At 37.0% G+C, this 8882-nt stretch overlaps 1 protein-coding gene across 1 annotated transcript in view; it reads right to left on the reverse strand.

The window, feature by feature from the left end:
- The window catches only part of LOC125486558 (signal transducer and activator of transcription 3-like), a 29223-nt gene extending 21302 nt beyond the window's left edge, over positions 1–7921 (reverse strand). Inside the window, exons 1-2 of the mRNA XM_048614449.1 lie at positions 7668–7921; positions 5705–5778 (exon numbers count right to left, since the gene is read on the reverse strand). The gene's annotated coding sequence lies outside the window, so the exon portion shown is untranslated. The remainder of the gene's footprint in view (positions 1–5704; positions 5779–7667) is intronic.
- Between the last annotated feature and the right edge of the window lie 961 nt (positions 7922–8882).

An 8882-nucleotide genomic window follows, 5' to 3' on the forward strand; every position in this document is an offset into this window, starting at 1 on the left:
CAGATACTGAAGCAGTCCATATCTACATATGGAAGACCGGGACAGCATCTAAATTTGGGCTGATAAGTGCCATGTAACATCCATTCCACACAAATGCCAGGCTATGCCTGGCTTCAATGAGCAAAGCTAACCACCACCCTTTGATAGTCAACAACATTATCACTGAATGCTCCACCAACAACATTCTAGGGGTAACTGTTGACCAGAGATTGAACTGGATCAACAGCAGAAATACTGTCACTGTGAGAGCAAGTCAGAGATTAGGAATTAAACCTGACTCCCCAGAGCTCGTTCACTATCTAAAAATCACAAGTCTGGACAGTAAAGGAATACTTTCCACTTGCCTGAATGAATGCAGCTCCAACACTCAAGAAGCTTGACACTATCCAGGGCAAAGCAGCCCCTTGATTGATACCCTAACCCCAACTTTAGCATTCACTCTCTTCACCACCAACGCAATAAGGCACTGGTGTGTACCATCTACACTGTGGCAACTCACTAAGTCTCCTTGGCAATACGTTCTAAACCTCTACCATCTAAAAAGGACAAAGGGCAGCAGATGCATGAGAAGCCGCCACCTGCAAGTTCCCTCCAAGTTAAACATCATTTGACTTGGAACTACATCACTGTTCCTTCATTGTCATTAGGCCAAAATCTTAGAAATCCCTTCCTAATAGCACCGTGGTTATCCTGCATCCCTAAGACCTTCAGTGGTTCCAAAAACACAGCTGACCACCACCATGTCCAGAGCAATTAAGGACACCTATGAGTGAACTAAAAGATGCATTATCATGTATGATGTAACAACTAATGCAAACTAAGTCATTCTTGCTTATTTGGTAGCAACATTAACAAATACTCAAGAGAATCAAAAAGAAATCACCATAAACCAAATCACATTGAACTTGCTAATAACTAGGTGTGATATATTCAAGTCATTATCTTGGCAGTACACTCTACATGACCAACAAAATTGATACTTAAATCTTCTCTCCAGATGTAATCCATCTTTTATTGGTGAAATTTATGGTATCTTTCACAGTTCACAAACAAAATTTCATGCGCTTATGGTGACACTTCGATGAAGTCCTTAGATTCCAATTAAAATTGGATAACAGGAGTTAGAGATTGAAACCTAGTAACAGGATCCAGATGAAGCCACAGACCATAACAAAATAGTTCAGGGTATTATGGAAACTGCTTTGAACCTATAGTTGGGTAACACACTCCTATTTGTTTCTTTCTTATACATGATCATTAATTGCAATCTTGCTAGCGATCACCACATTGTTAATATCTGGAGTTCTGTGGATAATTGCTTTATCAGCAGAAATGGAAGAGCTGTTTTTACAACCAGAAACAGAATTAATGTTTATTGGAGGTGAGCGAAATCAGCAGCTGAGCAAAGGAAAAAGAATTCAGAGGAAAATGAAACCATTGATTAGCAACGTAATCCAAAGACCCTTGCTCATCCAGCAGGAGAAAGGGGGTACCCTCCATTATGACTATCAAACTTTTGCTTTACAATGAGAAATAAACTGCTTGCAATGTAAGATGATAAGATTCACAACGTCATGCAGTACATCAAAGCAATGTGGGGAGGCTGCTACGTAGCCCAATACCAGCATCAAAACTAGAATTAACCACATTACGTTTCCAAGCATTCTTAAAAACTTTGGAGAAATAAAGTAATGTCTTGTCTATTGGTGTTCAACCTCTTGCTACTGTGATTTCACACCGTACAAATTACTACTTTTGGCATTTAAGTGGTTTGTAAGTATTCACCAAGCAGTTAAAGGTTTGCTTCAGTTCATTAATGACTAGATAATTTTTGCCAAAAGAAAACAAAAATTTCAACCCCACTTCATTTCCTCAAGAGTCACAATGTTATCATTCACCTATGTCTCAGATAAAAAAGGGAATTTTGATTCTACAAATTTTATTTTACTTTTTTGGGGGGAAAAAAAAAATCAAAGATTGAAACTTTACTGCAATAATCAATCACAAAGTGGCATCAGGTATCCAGTACGTCCAAAGAAACAGATCATACACTTTGTGGTTAAAAGATCTAAAGCTAATTTAGAATCTAGAATACTGGCTGCAGTAAATGGTATCTTGACAAAAACCATTCACAAGCTAACAACACCTGAAAAGACATTTAAAATTTGAGAACAATAAAACATTCTCTTCAGCTCAGTATGCATATTAAACTAAATACTCTTCTTTAATTCTTTAGAGTAAAAAAACTGCTGAAATTATTGTTTAACTTTACAAAGCCGAGCCCGCTATTTGAATGTAAATCAATTTTTAAAAAAATGACGAGTTTGTATTTCACTTATTAAAACTATACTTCATATCAATTTCCTGCTTTTTACAACCAAGTGATTGTTACTATAGTAAGACTGGCGGTGTTAAAATTCATTTTACCTCAGATTTTTCTTTAAACAATCTAATTTAAAAAAATAACAATGCTCTCCCTTCACTTGAACACAGGTATTAATTACTGCAAAATTAAATATTCATTACCGGTAAACAAATGAGACTATGAATTACATGAGACGATGGATAAACATCAAATTAAAATGATTTTTCTTCCTTTCCAAAATCCAAATCCCAATCCTATATATCATATTGTGATGTCACAGTAAAGATAATGTTTTCATAACACAACACTCTTAAATCATCAAAAGGATTAAGACTGCAAAGTAAAATTTCTAGTTTGAAATGTTCTCCTTTCGGTTTTATTTTTCTTATACAACTGCACTGTGGTTAACATGTTGCCTTTCAATAATTCTCAACTTTGCAAGCATGCAGACAGAAAGGCAGGGATGACCTAATTAGCCCTCAAGGCCTATCTTATTAAAGAAATACATTACACATTAGGTTGGCAAAGGGCTCTTGTAGCACATCAGCAGTGTCCCTACCTCCAGCCCAGGAAGACTGGGTTTAAGTCCAACCTGCTCCAGAAGTATGTAATAACATATCTGAACAGGCTGATTAGAAAATATCCACATAGAGTTACCAACTCTGATTGTATTCCTGGCAATTTCATTTGCCTCCAGCTACCACTTCCAGTAAATAGTTTTTCCTCTTCAAATGTTTTTTATCACTAATAAACAAAATAATTGAATCTTTTAGGCATTTTTAATGCTTCCAGACTTTCACTTTGGTTTTGTTTACATCAACCAGCAGATTAGTATTTAAATTTAGCAAACTGCAAATAACAACAATGTTTATTTAGTACCATTTACAATCTTATTGGATCCTTATCCATGTTAAAGCTAATGAACTACTTGCGATGTAGGAAACCCTTTACACTACTCAAACTTTGGGAAATTACAGAATATACTACTGAATTATTCAACTGAAGATAATAATGTTCACAGTTTTACAGGGTTAATGGTACAAATAAAGGCAAGTTTAGATTTTTGTAGAACAAGTGCACTGAAAAGTCAATTGAACAGTCTGTGAAGCAAAACAAAATGTCAAAAACATTGGGACTTTACAATATTTCAACTTCAACTTTAAAAAATTGTTTTAAATTGCTATTATTTTGTCTCTCCCCAACTATCTAGCACTGAAGCAACCTTGACTAGGTGCTCTTACACAGCAGCTTATTCACTAATACTGTAATTCTGACTCTGACTTTAAAAGTAAGTTATTTTAAACAATATCATTTAGAGGGCTGTATATATGTATCAGAACAGGTAGATACCAATCCAGCCGTTAATCCTTGTCTCTCTTTGGCAGAGCACGTGAAACAAGCTTTGAACACACAATACATTCCTCTTATTAAAAGTAAAATTCTAGTAACTGGAAAGACAGAACATTAGGTTTTCAGGCTGACCAGACATAAATGCATTAAAATTCTAAATTTGCAGAATAGGTTTCAATTTGAAATTGGCATGGTTGCACTGTACTCACTAATTTAAATCCCACAAGTAGTGTTTATTTTAATGCAGAACTATGAAATGAGTGGTAATTAAGAGGCAAAATGGAAGTGGTGCGCAAGATAGCTGACAAAAAACAGTATAAGTATTTATTTTTAAAAAGTACATTGCCATTATATCAGAATATACTAAAGTGAAGCAATACATTGGCAGGATACATGACTGTACCAACTGCATGGAGTAAAGTAAGCCTATTTTTCCAGTAGTGAGCAAAACTGATGACCCAAACATAGCTGGAACATTAGGGGAAGAATTAAATAAAAGGCTGCAGGGGGTGGAGACATACTTGAATGTTATACTATTAAAATCCAAACTGATTATTGCTGGACATATCAGATCCCAGGCTGAAATTTGGCTTGATTGATTTTTTAAATTTGAAAGGGGTGTCATTTACTGAAACAAACATGCAATGTTATAAATCTGGTTTTAACCATAAAACAGAAGCATATGATGCAAAAGACAAAATAGAATAAAGCAAGCTATTTACAAATAACAAAGCTAAATATTTTCAAACATAGTAAAATACAGTCCTACTTATCCCAACATCAATACTTTATAGTACTAAGACACCAGAGACAATTTGCTACTCTACCATATCTACAGGTTTAACGTTAACTGTTTCTTTAATTTGCAGCCTTCAGAATTTGGCAGCCTTTTCCTGGAGTATTCACACAACCAAACTTAGGATTTTCTTAGCTTTGAAATAATTCCTGCATTGCTCTAAACAAACACTCAAGTCTGGACCTTTCAAACTAACCTCCTTACACTAAGGTAACCTACTTCCTAACTTTTGAGTTAACTGTTTTCTCTATGAGAACTGTTGCATACATCCAACTTCAAGTCAGGAGATTTGCAAACTGAATCCCAAGCTTTTCAAACTGTGTGCATTCTCCCAGTATATGAAAGAAAACCCAATTACTAATCCTTCTAGCTGAAAGCAGCCTAATGTACTCTGTCAGCTGCTAAAATTCTCTCAATGCAACGAAATGCTCATTTGCACTCCAGGAACTCTCTCACATACTGATTTTTTTTAAAATCACAGTTCCAGGCAGCCCGAAACCCTCCTGCCACTTGTTTCAAAATCCAAACTCTAAAATAAGTAATATGAATGTACATGTGAAAAAGACTTACATCACAATATTTTGAAACAAACAACCCTTCATAGGCACAATTTTTTATGTATCTTGAAATAGCTGCAGCTTTTAAACTATACTCAGGTGATGTATCTCACTACAGCTGATGTTACGAATAAGAAAATAAACATTTGACTAAGAAAATTATTTTTCCCCTTTCTAAATAACTGGAAATACTATGATGTTCCTCTTCACAAAGTGCTGTAACAAATTCGGTCTTTCAAATCACTATCAATGCATGACCTCTAAAATGCAGTATCCTTCCTCATTCTTGTAAAGCAACTAAAATATTAGACCTTCTGCTTCTGGTTTCAAAATCAGTTTACTTAAAATTCAGCTTCAAAATCTGGGAAAACTGAAGTTACATTCAGCTAGGATTACCCACATAACAGTCTTAAAATTCACAGAATTCTGAACTGTACTTCCTCCTTTCAAACAAAACCATTTTCCAAATTCTTAAATTTACAATATAAAAATGTACACAATTCATGATGTTTTTAGTAATAATCTTGACGCATCTTAAAAGAGACAGTACTTTGAAACCATTTATAATATTTAGTGCTAGGAACTGAGAGAAACATCCATGATGGGATGGTACAGTAGTAAAGTACATTAGTTTACCTGATTGTCTCAGCTGACTTATGCAGAATTTTTCTTCTTTTTTTTCCTCAATGCACCTTTACCACACTTTAACACTGAAAGGCAGAAAGAAATAACTCAGATATATAACGAACTGATAGAGAACAACTTAAATGGAGAAGAAGATTAAAAAATATAATGAATAAACAATAGTCACAAAATCACTAGGCAGAAAATTGATCAAATGGAGAGAAAACATAAAAGGAGTCAGTTACTGGTGGAAGACAACATAAATTCACCGAAGTTAAAAGGCAGGGAAAATGTGTTCCTGATTTTTTCCCCAAAAATGTATTTTGTGCACAGAGAGAAATGATCCCTCAAGAAAAACAAAATATGCATGGCACGCTGTTTTTCATAAATAATTGTTGATACTATTTGAAGCATAATGTTATCTTTAAGGCATTATTTAGTCCAACCTAATACAGTACCAGATTTAACTTGATCTGGGCCAATATTTTCTCAGATTCTCAAAAACAAAATGAGTTTTCACCTGATATTCTAGGAATTAAAAATTCTTGATGCCAAACACAGCATTGACTTTGGAACAATCCATTTACAGTGTTATGAGTAGCTAACATGTAGAGTTGTATGGCATTTTCTGTATCACTACTAGAAACTAAAGCATCAGTAAGTGAGTAATATTGCGATTTTGTTGAGAACTGAAACAAATCCTAGCAGCATTGTTTTGTGTCAAAATCATCTATTATAACCACAAGTGACAGGGTTGGTTCCACAGTGCAATACTGAACTGGTATTGCAATACCCAAAATTAAAATATCTACTGACTGCATCATGGGGAAGACATAGGGTTACCAGAGTTCTCCACCATTTTAGTATTGTTTTGAATACACATACTGATTTGGGAAAATCTATGTTCAACAAATTAAATATAAAAACATTGAAGATCAACCAATAAACAGCATGCATCATGTCTCTCCAGTTAAGAACTATTTATCACACTGTCAGCAAACAGCCCACCTTTGTCATAAAAGACATGTCCAGATTTACTCTAGTTTATTTCCTTTATGTAAAACTTTTCAATGATAAGCCACATTGATTGTGATTAAATCTGGTTAACGTTTCATTCAAATTAGATGCAGCTAATCAAAAACATGGAAATGCAAAAAAATTCCACATGCTGAATCAGAATTGCATAATTAAGTAGAATGGTCTACTGTTAAGTTTGGATTTAAAACATGGCACAACGCAGTTTCCATAAATAATACTTTGTTAAAGGGTTACAAGCCAGCATACAATATTTGCAAAGATTAATTGCTGCTACATTGTACTTATTGCGTGCAAATGTAAAGTAAATGCACTATTCTGTGCAAAATGCTAGTTGAGCACTAACCCTTCAACAGAAACTGATAAATACGTTTACCATGCGTCCAGAACTCTTCCCTTTAACACAGCCATCCCACTTCCGGTTAGCGGCCGTGAAGAACAACAACTCAGTTAATAAGTGCTACCTCCTACATTTTGTGTTTTTTTTTGGGGGGGGGGGAGCGCGGTGGAGAAAGGCGAGTCAGGTGTTAACAATCTATTTACCTCGGAACAGGCTGCTCTTCTAAACGACTTAATACAGAAGTCCAATAGCCTTGTATGCTTTCAATACATGATCCATTTGGAAATCAGTAATTGCCACATCCCTGTGTCACACTGACTGTGGATCAGACTCAGCAGCCTTGGAGACAAAAATCCACAGGCTTTCAACTGTCACTGTGCCTTTTGTCTCTTGGTGTGAGGCCGGGAAAACACAGCACATCAGACAAGCAGGAAAGTCAACATTTCGGGCCGAAACCCCCTCTTGTCAAAATGCTTCATCTTATGTCCACCCGTTAAATTACTTGGTAACTCAAGACTTGCTGCAAGTTTCAGCTTGGCATTTTGTTGACGGGGTTTCTAGGCCTGCTACAAATAAGAAGGAATACAAGACATACTGTACCTGCAGCAATAAAAGTTTCCAGACTGACAACCCCCAACTTTCTGACACCACGACCTACGGCTGGGACATTCTTAATTCCGTCAACGCCTCGGACACGGCGATGTTTGATCCACTTTTTACTTCAAATACAATGTCTAAAAAAAAACCTGTCGATTCGATGATTTTTCTTGACGCACTTCGGCCGGACAAGATTTTTTTTAAAAAGTGATTCCCTCCCCCCCCTTAAGGCGCTCGACAACCGATCGTGCTGACCAGGATTGACAGCCTGTTCGACGAATCGACCGACGGTCTGCTCCCCGGGACATCCCGCCTCCCGGTTGGTTTCGACCAATCGGAGCGAGGAAGGGGGCGGCAAGCTCAGTTGAGGTGTGCCACGCCCCCAGCGCGGCTGTGCCGCCCGCTGCCTCCCTCCCTCTGGATCCACGCGGCGCGCCTGTAGAATCGCGTGACGCCGGAAGGGCTGATCGGTGGGAGGACAGAGCGCTCCGTGGAACAGCCGGCGCTGCGAAATCATCTGAGTTCCTGGCAGCGATGACGTCTTCACTTTTGAGAGCCAGTGCCAGACCCAAATTGATGGGAGTTTTGCTGTCAATCAAATGACTAAACCTTTTATTTCCCCCTCCACGCTTAAAAAAATGGAAAGCAGGCAATTGCTTGTGGTTTAATGCAATATTTTGCATATTTCTCATCACTTTGAAAAACTGCATTCTGATTGCTGAAATTATATGGGGCTTTTGAAACTAAAACTAACCAGTATTGTCTCAATTTCCTTTGCATGGATAGAATTATTACACTGCTAAGTTAGGACCCAGGATGGGAAATTTTAAAAAAAAATTGCTGTAAAAGCTCTGCAGGTCTGGCAGCATCTGTGGAGAGAAATCAGTTAACATTCGGGTTCGGTGATCCTTGCTCACGATGTGAAAATTGCTGATGATCCTTTATAAGCAAAGTCTTTTTTGTGATACGCAGCAGTTGGAATAAAATCTGCAAACAGGTCTATACCTGTCTTTGTACCCATGCATTTCCACTAAGGCAATTGAAATTTCATGCAAAGTGAAATACTGCAAATGCAGGCAATCAGAAATTATCAGAGAAATGTGCAGGAAATGCTCAGCAGGCTAGCCAACATTTGTTGGAAAGGCAAGTAGAATTCGCGTTTGTCATCAACGACCTTTCGTGAAGTTGAAACTTTTTTGCATCACCCCGCCCCCACCA

This window comes from Rhincodon typus, chromosome 30 (assembly GCF_021869965.1).
Source record: "Rhincodon typus isolate 14 chromosome 30, sRhiTyp1.1, whole genome shotgun sequence".
Lineage (NCBI taxonomy): Eukaryota > Metazoa > Chordata > Chondrichthyes > Orectolobiformes > Rhincodontidae > Rhincodon > Rhincodon typus.